The sequence below is a fragment of the Brachycentrus maculatus genome, unplaced genomic scaffold (genome assembly GCF_059751285.1).
Source record: "Brachycentrus maculatus isolate JH-2025_06_01 unplaced genomic scaffold, ASM5975128v1 h1tg000203l, whole genome shotgun sequence".
NCBI classification, from domain to species: domain Eukaryota; kingdom Metazoa; phylum Arthropoda; class Insecta; order Trichoptera; family Brachycentridae; genus Brachycentrus; species Brachycentrus maculatus.
Genome location: NW_028280954.1, coordinates 217,383 through 233,842, shown reverse-complemented (window position 1 = coordinate 233,842; position 16,460 = coordinate 217,383). Strand labels below are relative to the sequence as shown.

General features: G+C 32.6%; 1 protein-coding gene across 3 annotated transcripts in view; it reads right to left on the bottom strand.

Moving 5' to 3' along the window:
• Positions 1-7,584, bottom strand: part of snu (ABC-type transporter snustorr) — a 133,202-nt gene extending 125,618 nt beyond the window's left edge. For 2 of the 3 annotated variants that reach the window (XM_088263759.1, XM_088263760.1), the window contains exon 1: positions 7,516-7,584. The gene's annotated coding sequence lies outside the window, so the exon portion shown is untranslated. The remainder of the gene's footprint in view (positions 1-7,515) is intronic. The other variant, XM_088263758.1, reaches the window with a different exon arrangement.
• Between the last annotated feature and the right edge of the window lie 8,876 nt (positions 7,585-16,460).

The window sequence follows — 16,460 nt, the reverse complement described above, 5'->3', positions numbered from 1 at the left end:
TGACCTGAAAAATAATGAAAATTTAAGTTTAATTAAAATATATAAGTTTATTTACTAAAATGATATGTTGAAAATTCAATTTAAATGAATACCTTTTTCCAATCATCTACCGAGTAATTTCGATGTAGCCTGGCCCATTTTAATCGATCCGCTTTCATTCGTGGTGTCAATTTTGGTACTTTTACAGGGCGCCTGCATTTCAGATTTACTTCGTAAAGACGTCGCCTCAGTGTTGATACCGATATATTTATACCCTCTTCTTCCAATTTTATTTTTAATGTTTTTGCTGATGCACTACGGTTTTCTAAGGCACTTTGAATGATTTTTCGATCAGTCCTCGGTGTTGTTTTTCTAATCCTACGACAGTTCTTTCACCGATTGCTGGTGGCGGGTGACTGATTTTGAAATTCTGTCCACTGTTTGACGAGAAACGTTTTCTTTTTTTGAAATTTTTCTATTAGATAGTATTCCTAACTTCAGTAGCACTATAACACTAGACTTTTTTTCCTCAGAAATGTCTTTACTTTTTCCCATTTTGTCCTTTTCAAAAAAAACACTTGTGTTTACAAAAAAAAATTATACTTTATGAACTAAAATTAAAAATTAAGTTTTTTTCACAAGACACGATAACTATATAACCTCTCTGAACAAAACAACAACCAGAACTCAAGAAACTTCACTAATAAATGAGATAGGACTATTTTTTGAACTTTCAACTATCTGTCTACCTGTGCTAATTAGGGACCTTTCTCAGAAAAAGGGTTTGAAATTTTGTAAAGGCTTAAATAATCCAGGTATATTTTACATATTATTGAAGGTAATATACATGATATTAGATGTCAATAGAAAACTTAAAGTATTTATGTAAAATAAATATAATAATCCAAAAGATTTCAGAGTATTCAAAAAAATAATGGGTGGCCCTAATTCATTGAGTAGATACTGTATATATATCTATATATGTATATATGTGTGTGTGTGTGTGTGTGTGTGTGTGTGTGTGTGTGTGTGTGTGTGTGTGTGTGATTGTAGGTACTTGGATGCATACAGCACTATGAAGCGTCTCTCGTATGGGAAGGAATATAGTAATTTCAAGGTTTTAGGAGCAGACACCTGTGGAACCAGTTTTACTCAACATTTTACAACAGTAGGTTGGTGAAAGAATTTCAAGTAATGAAATGAATTTGCCTCAATCAGCCATGTTCGAGTAACTTCCCAAGATCATCTATGGAATACATACTTCATCGATTCAAGTGTTCAGTCAGGGTGGTAAGGGCATGTGGAGCGAATGGATAACGAGAGAATGACTAAGGCCAATGCTAAATATTTCCATTAATATAAAGCTGTAATAACAAGAACAAACGCTCGCCTTGTTATCGAAAACATTGAAAAGCGTTTTCTCCAGTTTTTATTTTCACGATTTTTCGCAGCGATAAGATGCTCGTGAAATAGGCTTAGAAATCTGTAATAATTTTTATTTATTTAAAATTTAATTTATGTATTCATTAAATATATATAAAACCACGCCTAAAATACAAAACCTTTAATTTTTTCTTTCTCTTCTAAAAAAATCACAAAAATGCTGTTTTACAACGTTCTGATTCAGGAGATGCATGAACGCGGAAGAGGCGAAGCGGCGTGATGGTTAGTTAATAAGTTAATTAGTTAAAAATTTAACGTAATTCCATTTTTTGCTTAAAACACCGTTTTAATAGTGAAAAATGAAATTTTCTTCGAAATAAATATATTAACTAACTAACTACCTAACCATCACGCCGCTTCCCCGCAGGGTAGGCAGAGAGAATAGAACGCCACACCAATCTGTCTTTGCAAACATTTTTTGCCTCTTCCACGTTCATGCATCTCCTCATACATACCCGCCGATTGTTTCGACTCCCAACCTGACCGCTTTCAAGTATTTGGCATACCTGATCGTGCCAAGTTTTTCTAAATAAATATATGGTTATGAAAAGAAAAGAATTATTGAACGAAGGAGCAGCTGGCCACGAACTGATTTTATATGTTTGAGAGGGCACCCTTAAGTGAACGTGAATTTAAATTACCGTGCATCGCTTCATATTATACACAAAATATTGTATTAGAAGAAAGTGACAATTTGTATGCTAACTGGTCGATTCTACGTCATTTTCTTCACTTTTTATCCAGCTAAGTACCGCGGGCGCCAAGTAAAACAAAAACAAATTACTATTCCCCTAAATCACCTCACACAAGTAACACTAAAACTTTTCTATACGAAGCCTTCGTTGAATTTGCTTCGTGGAGATGTCACATGCGGCCTCTGCGTTTCAAACCAAATGAAAAATCAGACACTTAGTAAGGCAAAAGAAAATTTCTCAACACTTAAATCAATTCGACTTGAAAATGCTAATTTATTTTTACATTAAGCCATCGATTTATTTGCTTGCTTACTGTAAACTTTGCATATCTGGGTGTGAATTCAGTTCTATAAATTAAAAGCGAATAATTGGCACTTTATAACGGATACACAGATGCATTGCGCGTATAATTATTTTGCAGTAGCAATGAAAATACTTTTTTACACTATTATACTATTTTAAATACCTCTATTTCTATAACCTAGCTTTGTCGGGATGTACTTCGTAGGTTTTTCATTATACAATGAAAGACTTTCGCTTGTGAGGTTGTAATGGAAGCTCTACGTGTCGCGAATAAATTAGCAAACGGGTTGGTACTAGCGGAACCCGAGTAAAAAAAGTGAAAATATTTTCTACTTGATTTATTATCACCGTAAGACAGATTTGTCTTTTTTCTGGAAGTGCTGAGCCACTTTCATTTTTGATGCCTGGCTGAAAACGAACGTGTTTCGGAAGAAATCATTTGAACTTGAAACTGAAAATTTCGGTGAGAACTTCCAGAGTAAACAATGGAGAATCCAATTATCTCTACCAAGGAACATATCCCTCACTCCTTTCAACAACATCATATATCAAAAATCGACAATTTTCAGTTGTGCGTGTTTTCTGAATGCCCAGAAAATGTACTATGTATATCCCAGCAAAAGCAGCATATTTTTAATTTAATATTTACCCGCTACAGGGCAGAAAGTGTTGTTTTTTAATTTTAAAGAAAATGTATTGTTTAATTATTTTTTTAAATGTACTAAATATTTTTCAAATGGAGAAAAAACATTCATGTTTTATCTAAAAAGATCTGTTGCACAGTAAAAAGTTCAATAAGTGGCTTGATATTTATTTTTAATACATTCCATTATATTTTTAAACTTTAAAGGGGATCTCCTGAAAAATCATTTTTTTAAATGGAGGACGTTGTTGAAAGGAGTGAGCGATATAGCAGGGAAAAGAAGGATGAAAGTAGACTAAATGCAGTCGAAACGCGATTCCTTAGCCGAAATTACAGCAAAACGATGTATAATAGATCTTCGAATGGTGAAATAAAGATAAAATGCATGGCTTAGATAAGCGTTATCGGTAGAATTGAGAATATTATTAATATTCTCACAAAGTGACAGCTAAATCAATTAATAAAAACATTCATAATATTAATAATAACATTTTTGTCCGCCTCCGTGGTGTAATGGTTAACGTATTTAGCTACCGTGCTGGAGGTTCCGGGTTCGATTCCCAGGGGGGGTGAAAATAAATATTAGTGATTTTACACTCTAATATTTATTATTTAATATTACCCTGGACTGGTCCCTGAAACGCACCTTACCGTCATGTAAGTAACGATCAAGATAACTAACTCTACGTCTATACGAATAGTGCTCTACGCACCATTGGGTACACCACGAAGGCGGACTTAATGTTCTGCTTCAAACCCTTAACCGTACCCTGATGGTGCATAGGGCACGAACATCATCATCTAAACGCAGTGTTATCTTGATCTCTAACACAAGAAGGAAAAGTGATCGCCCCCCCGCTTCAGTTACCAGTCCAGGGTTATATTGAATAAATATTGGAGTGAAAAAATCACCTACATTTATTTGATCCCCCCTAGGAATCAAACCCGGGACCTCCAGTACGGGTAGCCGAGCGTGCTGACCATTACACTACAGAGGCGGATAAATATTAAATAAATATTAGAGTGTAAAATCATTTATATTTATTTTCATGGAAATCGAAACCGGGATCTCCAGCACGGTAACTAAACACGCTAACCATTACACCACGGAGGCGGACAACTTGTAATGTAACATACATATAACATGTGTGACAGTAGTTAAAAATGTCAATAATTTGAATGGTTTTCGCAACTCAGTGCGACTTTTGTAATATATTTGAAGAATCAAAGTAGAGAAGTTGAATATTAATTTGGACGTCCTCCAAACGCTGTCCAAACAGCTACACGGACACTTACAGACGCTCGGTTCCGAAAAATGACTAAACCAATTAGCTAACATCACGCTGACACGATCACAGAACCCCACACTACAAATGCGGTTGGCAATAGAAGCAGAGGAATACCGAAGAAAACTTAGCACAATAACTTGATTGACATACTTATGTCAAATACTTAAATCAGGTCAGGAGTCGAAACAATCGGCGGGTATGTATGCGGAGATGCATGAATGTAAAAGAAGCGAAGAACGTTTGCAAAGACCGTGGTGAGGCCTTCTATGCTCTCTCTCTGCGGAAAGTGGCGAGATGGTTAGTTAAATAGTTTTGACAGTTAAACTTTACATCAAAAAAAGTATTCTAAATATTGGCATGAAGTGCCTAGTGTCTGTCAGGGTGTCCATAATTGAACTTTTACCCTGCATTACTAAAAATTGTTTGCGTAACTAATTTCCTTCGAAGGAAAATTATTCGCTCTTGTATAAAAAAATCATATGAAAAAATCTTCGTTTGATATTCGTGTATTTTAAATAATAGTTAATAAATGATAATTTAATTTAAATACTTGATAACATGTGAAGGTTAAACACTTCTGTAGTCTTTATATTTACAGGATATATATATATATATATATATATATATATATATATATATATATATATATATATATATATATATATATATATATATATATATATATATATATATATATATATATATATATATATATATATATATATATATATATATATATATATATATATATATATATATATATATATATATATATATATATATATATATATATATATATATATATATATATATATATATATATATATATATATATATATATATATATATATACCAATCTGTCTTTGCACACAATCTTCACCTCTTCCACATTCATACATCTTCTCATACATACACGCCGATTATTCCGACTTCTGACATGACCACATTCAAGTATTTGAAACACTTGTCAAGCCAAGTTTTTCTCAGTCTTCGTCTGCTTCTTTTACCAAAAATTTGTTCAACTATCACCTCAAAATGAATTTATGCAAACACTAACCAATGCACGGAATACAAACACTCTGACCACTGCAATAAAATAAAATAAAACTATTGCATTTTATTATTATTTCATTATGTATGTATTTTATTTTATTTCGGTACTCCCTACAGCTTAAAAATGCGATTGTTTTTATTATGATTATAGATGTAACCTTTCACATTCCATAGTGATAAAAGTGGATACATTTGTTTTCATGGTTATAATGGAGAAAACCATGGAAAAGTAGCTAATATAGATGCAAAAATCTAGGCCTATTATACACGTATGGAGTAATTATACATGTATTTTTTCAAGGTCCTTACCCACATTCACAAATCCCATTCATATATGACTTTGTAACGACAATTTAAATATACAAATAAAACTTTTGTAAAATACCACTTTCGAGATCGATAATGTAAACACGACTAGTTTCGAGAACCCATATCAACAGGTGAAAATAAAAATAACTCAATTAATTTACCCCTCTCCTTATTTATAGAACTATTTTTTATTAATTATGTTTTAGTTATAAAATAAAAGACCTGGATAGGTCCGAATAGGTAACCTAAATAGACCTGAAGATGGAATCTAAGCTTCCGAAACTAGTAGTCATAAATAAACTCGAGTGGTAAAAAAACAAGTGTTTTGTTAAATAAATTTAAAAATAACTCTTGTTTATAAATTTGTATTTCCACCAGTTTTAGGGAGCATTATCAAACTAACTAACTAAACACCACGTCGCTTCCCCGCAGGGGTAGGCTGAGAGAATAGAACGCCATACCACTCTATTTACAAACATTCTCGCCTCTTCCACGTTCACGCGGGTGCGGGTGCAGGTTGCATATCATATGTATGAGGTCCTCATAGATATGATATGCAACTCCGAGTGCCCTAGGCATCGCTGCTACTCTCCTTCTCCTCCCCAACAGTTCCCACTATTCCACCTTATTATCTTTACTTTTATCCGCCTCCGTGGTGTAATAGTCAGCGTGTTTAGCTACCGTGCAGGAGGTCCCAGGTTCGATTCCCAGGGGGGGAGGTGAAAATAAATATTAGTGATTTACCACTGTAATATGTATTTAATATTACCCTGGACTGGTTCCTGAAGCGCAAGAGTGATCACCTTGCCTTCGTGTAAGTAATGATCAAGATAACACTGCGTCAACTTGATGCAGTGCCCTATGCACCATTAGGTGCGGATGAGGGTTATAATTTATATTTTTTAATTGAGAACTACAAATGTTCTCGAAACTAGTTATGTCTGCATTAATAAAGTATGAAATAATAAATTAAATAGTAATAAGAATTAATGACAATAGATAAAAATATAATATTAAGGTTAGATTCCGACTCCGTGGTGTAATAGTAACCATGTTTAGCTACCGTGCTGAAGGTCCCGCGTTCGATTCCCAGGTGGGGGTGAAAATACATAATTATTTATGATTTTACACGCTAATATTTATTGAATATTACCCTGGACTGGACCTAGCTAGAATGATCACTTTGCCTTCATGTAACTAACGATCAAGATAACTCTGCGTCAATACGATGCAGTGCCCTATGCACCTTTGGGTGCAGATAGGGGTTAGAAGAAAAAGATTTATTTTATTATTTTGATTGATATCCGCTTTATTTTTAAAAGGCACTACCCACTTCCATATTTTATTTCTTTGTGATTTATTTAACACGTATTATTTTCTGCGCACTTTACTTTTATGATAATTTACTGCAGATTATTACAATTTAACAAGCGTTTAAAAGCAATTTTTAAATATATTAAATTGTTATAAAATATTTGTATTTTGTATTAAAGATTCGAAGGTTATACAAAATAACTTATAAAAGGAAAATTAGCACAAGAAAAGATGTTGCTTCTTTGAACATCCAGAGTTGAAATTTCCATATATGAAACAACCTTGAAACAAGATAATACGTATTTGATTTAAAAATTATGATATTTATTATTATTTTATTTTTATGTTACCGAAAGATCGATATTAATTTTATTTTGTTTATCAACACAGATATTTCTTCTGTCTTGCGGTGAGAAGGGTGAAACCGGTTATCAGGAATACAGGAGGCTATCACTGCGACAATATACCAATAAAGCACTGGAAATACCTCGAAATAGTATTGTTTCCGGTATACTTTCGGCTAGCGAGCGACCGCGGCTAGGGACAGACACCTACTGAAGCTATGCTAAGGTACGCTAAAGAAGACGCTTCAAAAAGCAGTCGCGAGACACGTTTCCCATGGAGTTCGTGTAAAGTACAGCGAGCTCGCGATATGATGAACGAAGGTACTGATTACAAATTGTGGCTACCATTTTTAAATATATGAGTGTATGTATATATTGTATATATATTTTGAAAATAAGTTTTGTGTAAACATTTCTTGGTGAAATTGCATTCTATTTAATTGTAAGGAATGTGGTTATGTTGGTGACACATTGGTGACAACAACATAGCCCCAATCGTGTGCATACCGCCATAGTCAATAAATGACAACTACATAATATAGTTTTTTTTCCACTTTTACAATGAGAGCGAAAAAATGTTGTTATTATAAAGAGCGCTTGTGCACTATACGGAATTTTACCGTCCAGTAGTCCGTTTTTTTTTAATAAAAGCGACTACGACAGTTTAGCGTGATCGAATTTACGCGCACCGTGATCACGCACCGATCGAGGACACCGATCCGAAGAAAGAAAAACAAAAGCACAAGCTAATCCAAGCCAATCATTCGTTTTATCAACTGAAGTGCCGGACGGTGAAATTCTGTGTAGTGTACAAACGCTCAGATGGTGTATAGAATCCCAAAGTGGTCAGTCCTTAAGATTCTTGGATTAAGGAGTGGAATATATTTAATAACGAAACACAAGACGGAAGAGGAAATGGATATGAAATAGAAATTAGGAAGGTAGTAATGGTTAGGGCACTTTAGTTAGGGAAATTATAGTAGGTAACTTTAAATATAAAGCCGCCTCCGTAGTGTAATGGTCAGCACGCTAGGCTACCGTACTGGAGGTTCCGGGTTTTATTCCCAGGGGGTGGTCAAATAAATATAAGTGATTTTTTCAATCTTATATTTATTCAATATTACCTTGGACTGGTACCGGAAGCGGAGGGCTGATCACCTTTCCTTCATGTGTTAACGATCAAGATAACACGGCGTTTATATGACGCAGAGTGCCCTATGCACCATTAGGGTGCAGATAAGGGTTTGAATTAATGAATCAAATATAAAGACTTGCATTCGAAGTCGATGTTAGTTAAGTTTATTCTAGTACTTTATAACGCGAGGAAGCTATACCTGCTTCATTCGCTAGTCTACTGGTAGAGAAACCTGACCGATTAGTCAGCAGGTCATAATTTTTCACTACAATTCTTGTATTGGACATCAAATATAATGCGTTTTCTGTGCATTGTGACGTCATGAACTCCGCCCTATGGTGCAGTGGATAACGTATTTGGTGACCGTGACAGAGGTCCCAGGTTTGATTCAGATAATTATTAGTGATTTTTCATGAATGAATTGGTGGGTGGGGTGCAGGATTAAACATCTGGAAATTCAAGTATTTGACACACCCGTGCCAAGTTTTATCGGTCTTCCTCTGCTCTTTTTTCGAACTACATTTTTATTTTACCGTTCTTTTCTCACTCATTTGTTCCACCAAAAACGCATATGATCAATGTTTTGTGTTAGTGTGGATAGTGCTATGATAGTGACTTGTATTATTATTTGCGATTGTCCTGACGAAGAGACGGGTACTTTCGAAACCAATTGTATAAAATTTCGGTGACAGTTATGTACTAACATTACTATTTTTTTATATTTTAAATGTAAAAAAGGAAAAATTACTGATCACAAAGAAGATATTACATTTATATATATATATATATATATATATATATATATATATATATATATATATATATATATATATATATATATATATATATATATATATATATATATATATATATATATATATATATATATATATATATATATATATATATATATATATATATATATATATATATATATATATATATATATATATATATATATATATATATATATATATATATATATATATATATATATATATATATATATATATATATATATATATATATATATATATATATATATATATATATATATATATATATATATATATATATATATATATATATATATATATATATATATATATATATATATATATATATATATATATATATATATATATATATATATATATATATATATATATATATATATATATATATATATATATATATATATATATATATATATATATATATATATATATATATATATATATATATATATATATATATATATATATATATATATATATATATATATATATATATATATATATATATATATATATATATATATATATATATATATATATATATATATATATATATATATATATATATATATATATATATATATATATATATATATATATATATATATATATATATATATATATATAATTTCTATTACATACACTTTTATTATATATATATATATATATATATATATATATATATATATATATATATATATATATATATATATATATATATATATATATATATATATATATATATATATATATATATATATATATATATATATATATATATATATATATATATATATATATATATATATATATATATATATATATATATATATATATATATATATATATATATATATATATATATATATATATATATATATATATATATATATATATATATATATATATATATATATATATATATATATATATATATATATATATATATATATATATATATATATATATATATATATATATATATATATATATATATATATATATATATATATATATATATATATATATATATATATATATATATATATATATATATATATATATATATATATATATATATATATATATATATATATATATATATATATATATATATATATATATATATATATATATATATATATATATATATATATATATATATATATATATATATATATATATATATATATATATATATATATATATATATATATATATATATATATATATATATATATATATATATATATATATATATATATATATATATATATATATATATATATATATATATATATATATATATATATATATATATATATATATATATATATATAATTTCTATTACATACACTTTTATTATAAATATTTGTGGTAATGTGGTTATATTCTGCAACACGAGTCTATTGTTTCAAATATTTCATGTCACTGTTGCATTTAGACCATTGGTACCCAACCTTTTTTTCTTGGAGCCACAAACATATATATAATATATGTAAAGTTACCCGAGCCGCGAGAGTTTGCGAAGAAGATGGCGGCCGACTGGAGAGTGTGGAGCTAGTTTGTGGATCATCCGGAAATTACTGTTTCAAATGGAGAGTGTAAAAATAAAAGAAAACTCGATACATAGTAGTAAAAGATATTTAATGATAATATTATTATTACACAACAAAAATAATTATTTACATACACATTTTTACAGTGTTCAAAACAGTTGCCGTAACCAGAATACATAAACAAAATTCTTAATGGATCGCCATAAATTGTTCTTATTAAATAATGTGATAATTGTTCCCTTATTCAAAACAATACACAATTAGTCATTTCAGAGCCAAAAAGTGCTACGGCGCTGCCACGTGCCCTTCTTAAAAGTGCTTCTTAACACATTGTTTGCGGGAAACGCTTAAAAGCGTCTTTTTATGTACTATTGGTAGAGAGCGGGAGACGCTTATAAGCGTTATATTTGCTTACTTTCGATAGAGCATGAGTCGCCAAAAAACATTGTACAGATTGGAATCGGATTTGCGGTTACTTATGATGTTGAGGGAAAGAGAGGGAGAGGAAGATCCCCATGCGATGAACCAATCAAATTAAGGCAACATCAAGCACCTCGGTGGTTGCAACGCAGAGAAGGGTCATTCCTTCCCCAAGGGTCACAACTCTTAGTAATGAGGAGTAAGAAAGAATGATTAGGTTACTTGCGATTAAGATACGAACCTAATAAGTATACTAATTAGGGTCGGGGTTGATGAAAAACTGCCCGACAACAATGTGTTAAGAAGCGATCTGCTCCATATTTCATTACTCTAGTAAAGTGCAGTCTTGCTGTTAGCACTTTTATCACGATCATGTGCCAGCGCCTAGCACAAAACAGTAAAGAAAAGAAAAAAATAGTTATAAATAAATGTTATTTTAAGATGTTGTAAATATCCTGACAGAAATGAAGTCTGGGCATGTAAAGAGTGTACGACCCGTCACTCACCATGCTGCTCATGATTTAACATCCATATTTTCCTTTGATTTTTAAACCTTGTGACATGAACACATCATACGGGAGCTCCAACAGCCATCTGTTGAAATTTTTGTAAAGTAATAGACCTAAATCTTTTTATTAACAAAGGTGAGATCTTTCTGAATTTTGATACAATTTTTATCTTTATACCAGCCAATGACAGGTTGTAGGCCTTATAACGATCCTTAGAGTTAAACCGGTATTTGTGTACGAAAATTTGAACATCTCAAGATAAAATTAACTGTAATTTATACTTTTTTTACTATAAAATTCTTTGAAAAAATTCACATAACTATTGATATTATTTTTATAAATATATTTTATCTCTATATCAAATAAAAAATTAAAATTGCAAACAAGAAACGAGTTACTGATAGCAAAAACCATGTTATGTTAGCTCAGTCAGAATGGAATGGAGACCATTATAAGGGCAGTATATTTACTATTACATGTAATACAGGCAAATATATTAGTACATATAACACAAAAGAATAAACCAATAAATGCCATTACTAATTGTCTTATTATTCAATATAAATATAAGTGCCAAAGAAGTCTTAAGTAAATATATGATGTTAAAATAATGGGAAAATTTAATACAATTTTTATTTAAATACCTGAGGACATATCGGTCACTCCTTTCAAGAACGTCATAAATCAAAAAACTTGATTTCTCAGGAGAACGTTTTTAAAGTTTAAAAATATAACACAATGTATTAAAAATATAACACAATGTATTAAAAATAAATATCAAGCCACTTATTGAACTTTTTACTGCGTCAAGAGTGGCATGGACGCTCTCCTCGACCCCCTGTATCACCTACTTTCAAAGGTATGGGAAGAGGAAAGGTGCCCGAAGGATTGGGTAAACGGGGAAGTTATAGCCCTCCACAAAAAGGGTGATCCGCTGTTGTGTGATAACTACCGTGGCATTACTCTTTTAAGCGTTCCTGGAAAAATTCTGGCACAAATAATTTTGGCAAGAATCCAAAAACCAATAATGCGAGTCCTCAGAGAGAACCAAGCGGGCTTTCTACCAGGCAGGGCGTGCGCTGACCATATACATAACTTACGATGCCTGTTACAGCAAAGTAACGAATGGAACTGCGCCCTTGCCTGCTGTTTTGTAGACTACGAAAAAGCTTTCGACAGCCCGCATAGGTCTTCTCTTTGGAATATCATAGAAGCATATGGAGTTCCTGTCAAAATTGTGGCCATTATCAGGGCGCTTCACACTAACAGCGAATGCTGCGTTAGAATAGATGATGTGTGCAGTGAACCATTTGAGGTCTCTACTGGGGTGAAGCAAGGCTGTGTACTAGCCCCATTTCTCTTCATCATCATGTTTGACTTCATCCTACGAATGTCAATTCCACCGGATCGAGGAATTGCAGTGAGTCCTGCTCAGAAATTATGTGATTTAGAATATGCGGACGATGCAGTTCTAATAGATACATCGATCGGAGCCCTGCAAGATATAATTGACTCCCTCCAAATAAACTCCGCTCGGTTAGGCCTAAGAGTGAACGCCAAAAAGACCACCGAGATCAACATCTTACTTGTGAGGGACGAGCGCTCGTTCGAGTCGACACCTTCAGATACCTTGGAACACTCATGGTGGAGGATGGTAGTGTCCAGAAGGAACTGAATGTACGGCTCGGAATGGCAGGAGCTATATTCAATAAAATGCGCAATGTCTGGGACTCACTGCTTTACTCGACAAAAACCAAGTGTCGTCTCTTTAATGCCTGCATCCTAACAGTGTTGCTGTACGGATGTGAGTCGTGGCACCTCACCAAAGCTCAAAGCAAGAAACTAGCAAGTTTTGAAAATAGATGCCTGAGGCGAATACTGGGTATAAAGTGGTATGACTTCGTCAGGAATGACGATGTGAGGAGAAGAACTCAACAGCCCCTCATACTGGAAGTCCTGAAGAGAAGAAGGTGGACATGGTTGGGACATGTCCTTAGAATGCCACCTGAGGGCATCAACCCCTCATGTCTCTTCTTCCAACCCCGAGGATTCCGGCGCCCCGGAAGGCCGCTGACGACCATTCACCGACTATACTCAGCGGAACTTCGAGACGCCGGACTGACCTGGGAGGAAGCCAAGGAGATGGCGCGTGACAGAGTGACTTGGAGACGACTCGTGTTGGCCATATGCTCCACCTAGGGAGCGAACATGGAAAAAGAAGAAGAAGAATCTTAACAGCAGAGAGCAGTCATTTAAAAAAATTAACCAATTTACAAAATGAATTTCAAAACAGACCATGTTATCGTAAAGTAATTGTATGTTTTTATGAGAGATTTGAATAGATCGAACGAGAAATAAACATAAATTTTGTTCGAGTTCACTTGAAGTACGAATAGCTATTAGAATGACAAAAAACGGGCCAAATCGATGCAAATCTTTTTGTTTGTCTAAAACTGTATAAATAGCTATTTTTTAGATGCCAGAGTGTCTTCGGTAACCGTTTTAAATATACGGTAAGAAAAATAAAATTTATCCAATCGATCTTTATAAAATTTCTATCAATTAACGGTGAAGAAAACTACAAAAGTATATTATGAGGTTTGTATAAAAGATGACAAATAACTGATAATCACGAAACAACTCATCGGTTATACGCAATGCTTCTTTTGACAAAGAAAGTACTGGAACCGCATTCCAGCGCCTTTTTAAAGCGGATTTTCCAAGGTTAATTTGTTGATTAAGTGACTTGAAATTTGTCAGCTCGTAGCAAGGTCATAAATACTTCTGTTCATCAAATGTACAGTCACCATTATACATAACGTCAAAACGGAAGATAAAAACTTACCAATATCAGTCAACTTATGGGTCAAGTACTGAACAAAGGGAATCACTATGTTTAGTTACCTAGTATTACTACTCTTATAATCCAAAGGTCTAGATACACATGCTTGATTACGCATTTTTATCAATTGTTGCGCGGTATGATCAATAATCCTGAAATTATCCGGAGCATTGGTCTGAATGTTCCCGATACTTAGCTAAGACTGCGTCGGCATTGTTTCCCATTCCTATACACAGGACCAACCTGCCGATCAACCTGCCGATGGTTATGAATGTAGGAAGAGCTACCGCTATACTATTCATCTGTTCCATGTGCCTAGGGGGTATTCCCAAGCAAGATTCTTCTACGTCTTTAACAAGAGTGTTCTTGCTTACTATATAATTTTTGTGTTAATATATAAACTTTAAATTCTAGTTAATTTTTACTGAACAAATTTAATTAAAATTGAATTGAATGCTCATTATTAGCACAAAAGCATACTATTATTGAGCAATCGCTAGCAAGTAGGATGTGTGTACGTACTTGGGAGAACAAAAGAGGCGTCGGAAGACCCCAAAAGAGATGGTCAGACGACATAGTCGCTGTGGGGGGTAGAAACTGGCTGCAAGCAGCGACCAGAGGAAATGGAAAGAAGGGGAAGAGGCCTATATCCAGCAGTGGAGGACAGAGGGCTCAGAAGAAACGTACGTACTTTGCTAGAAATAAGCGTGCTCATTTTGAGCATGCTACCTGCAGCGTGGATGGAAGGGGTGTGCTCTGAGGTTTGCTTCGGAGCATGCTAGTATTGATGTATGTAAACAAGCATGCTTGTTTCGAGCAAATGTATGCAGCTAGAGAGCATGCTCGTCTTAAGTATGTTTAATTAGTAGCATGTGTATCTGTACCTTCAAAATGTTATAAATTGAATATACACATTATAATAGAGTATAAAGTACAAGGATAATAATTCTTATAAGATAGATTCATTAAATAATATTAATTTTAAACACAAAATCTGAGTCCAGCCCATCCTCGCTCGCATCGAGAAAGCTATATTATGTATGTAGATATAAGATGAGTAGATAAAATTAACTTCTGAGTCAGAATTTCAGAACAGGTTCTCAATACAGGAAATTAATCTAAAAGTGTCTCAAGTTGTTATGAAACATGTATCGTTCTTCCATTTCTATATGAAAGGAGATGGAAGTCTGAACATCCCAGGGCTAACGACCCGGCATTTGGCTGCTTAAGCGACCACTTTATACACTTCCGTCTTCTTTCATATAAAAAGAGAAGAACGATACAAGCTTCATATCAAGTTGAGGCACTTTTAAATTGACATCTTATCCTTAGGGTGAATAACCCAGTGTCCGATATAATAAATATTATTAACACATTGTTTGTGGGAAATGCTTAAAAGCGTCTTTAACATACTGTTGGTAGAGAGCAGGAGACGCTTAAATGCGTTCTATTTGCTAACTTTTGGTAGAATGCGAGAGACGCCACAAAATATTGTACAGGATGGGAATTGGGTGTTGCGGTTACTTGTGATTACTATACTGAGGGTCGGGCGACAGACTGGCTGAGTATAATTAGGGTCGGGGTGATGGAAAAATTACCCGCAAACAATGTGTTAACAGGAAATTAATTCTTAGCGCGCTGGGAACGATGTATTAGATTGACGATTCGTTAATGTAAGAAGGCTTGAGAAAAATTTAAAAATGTGAAATTTATTGACAGTGGCCATAGATTTATTAGGCCAGGCGGTAGATTGATTATTTCACTATGTGATTGACAATCATTCTCCGTGTCGAATATTATGGTGGTGATGTGAAGTATAAATGAGG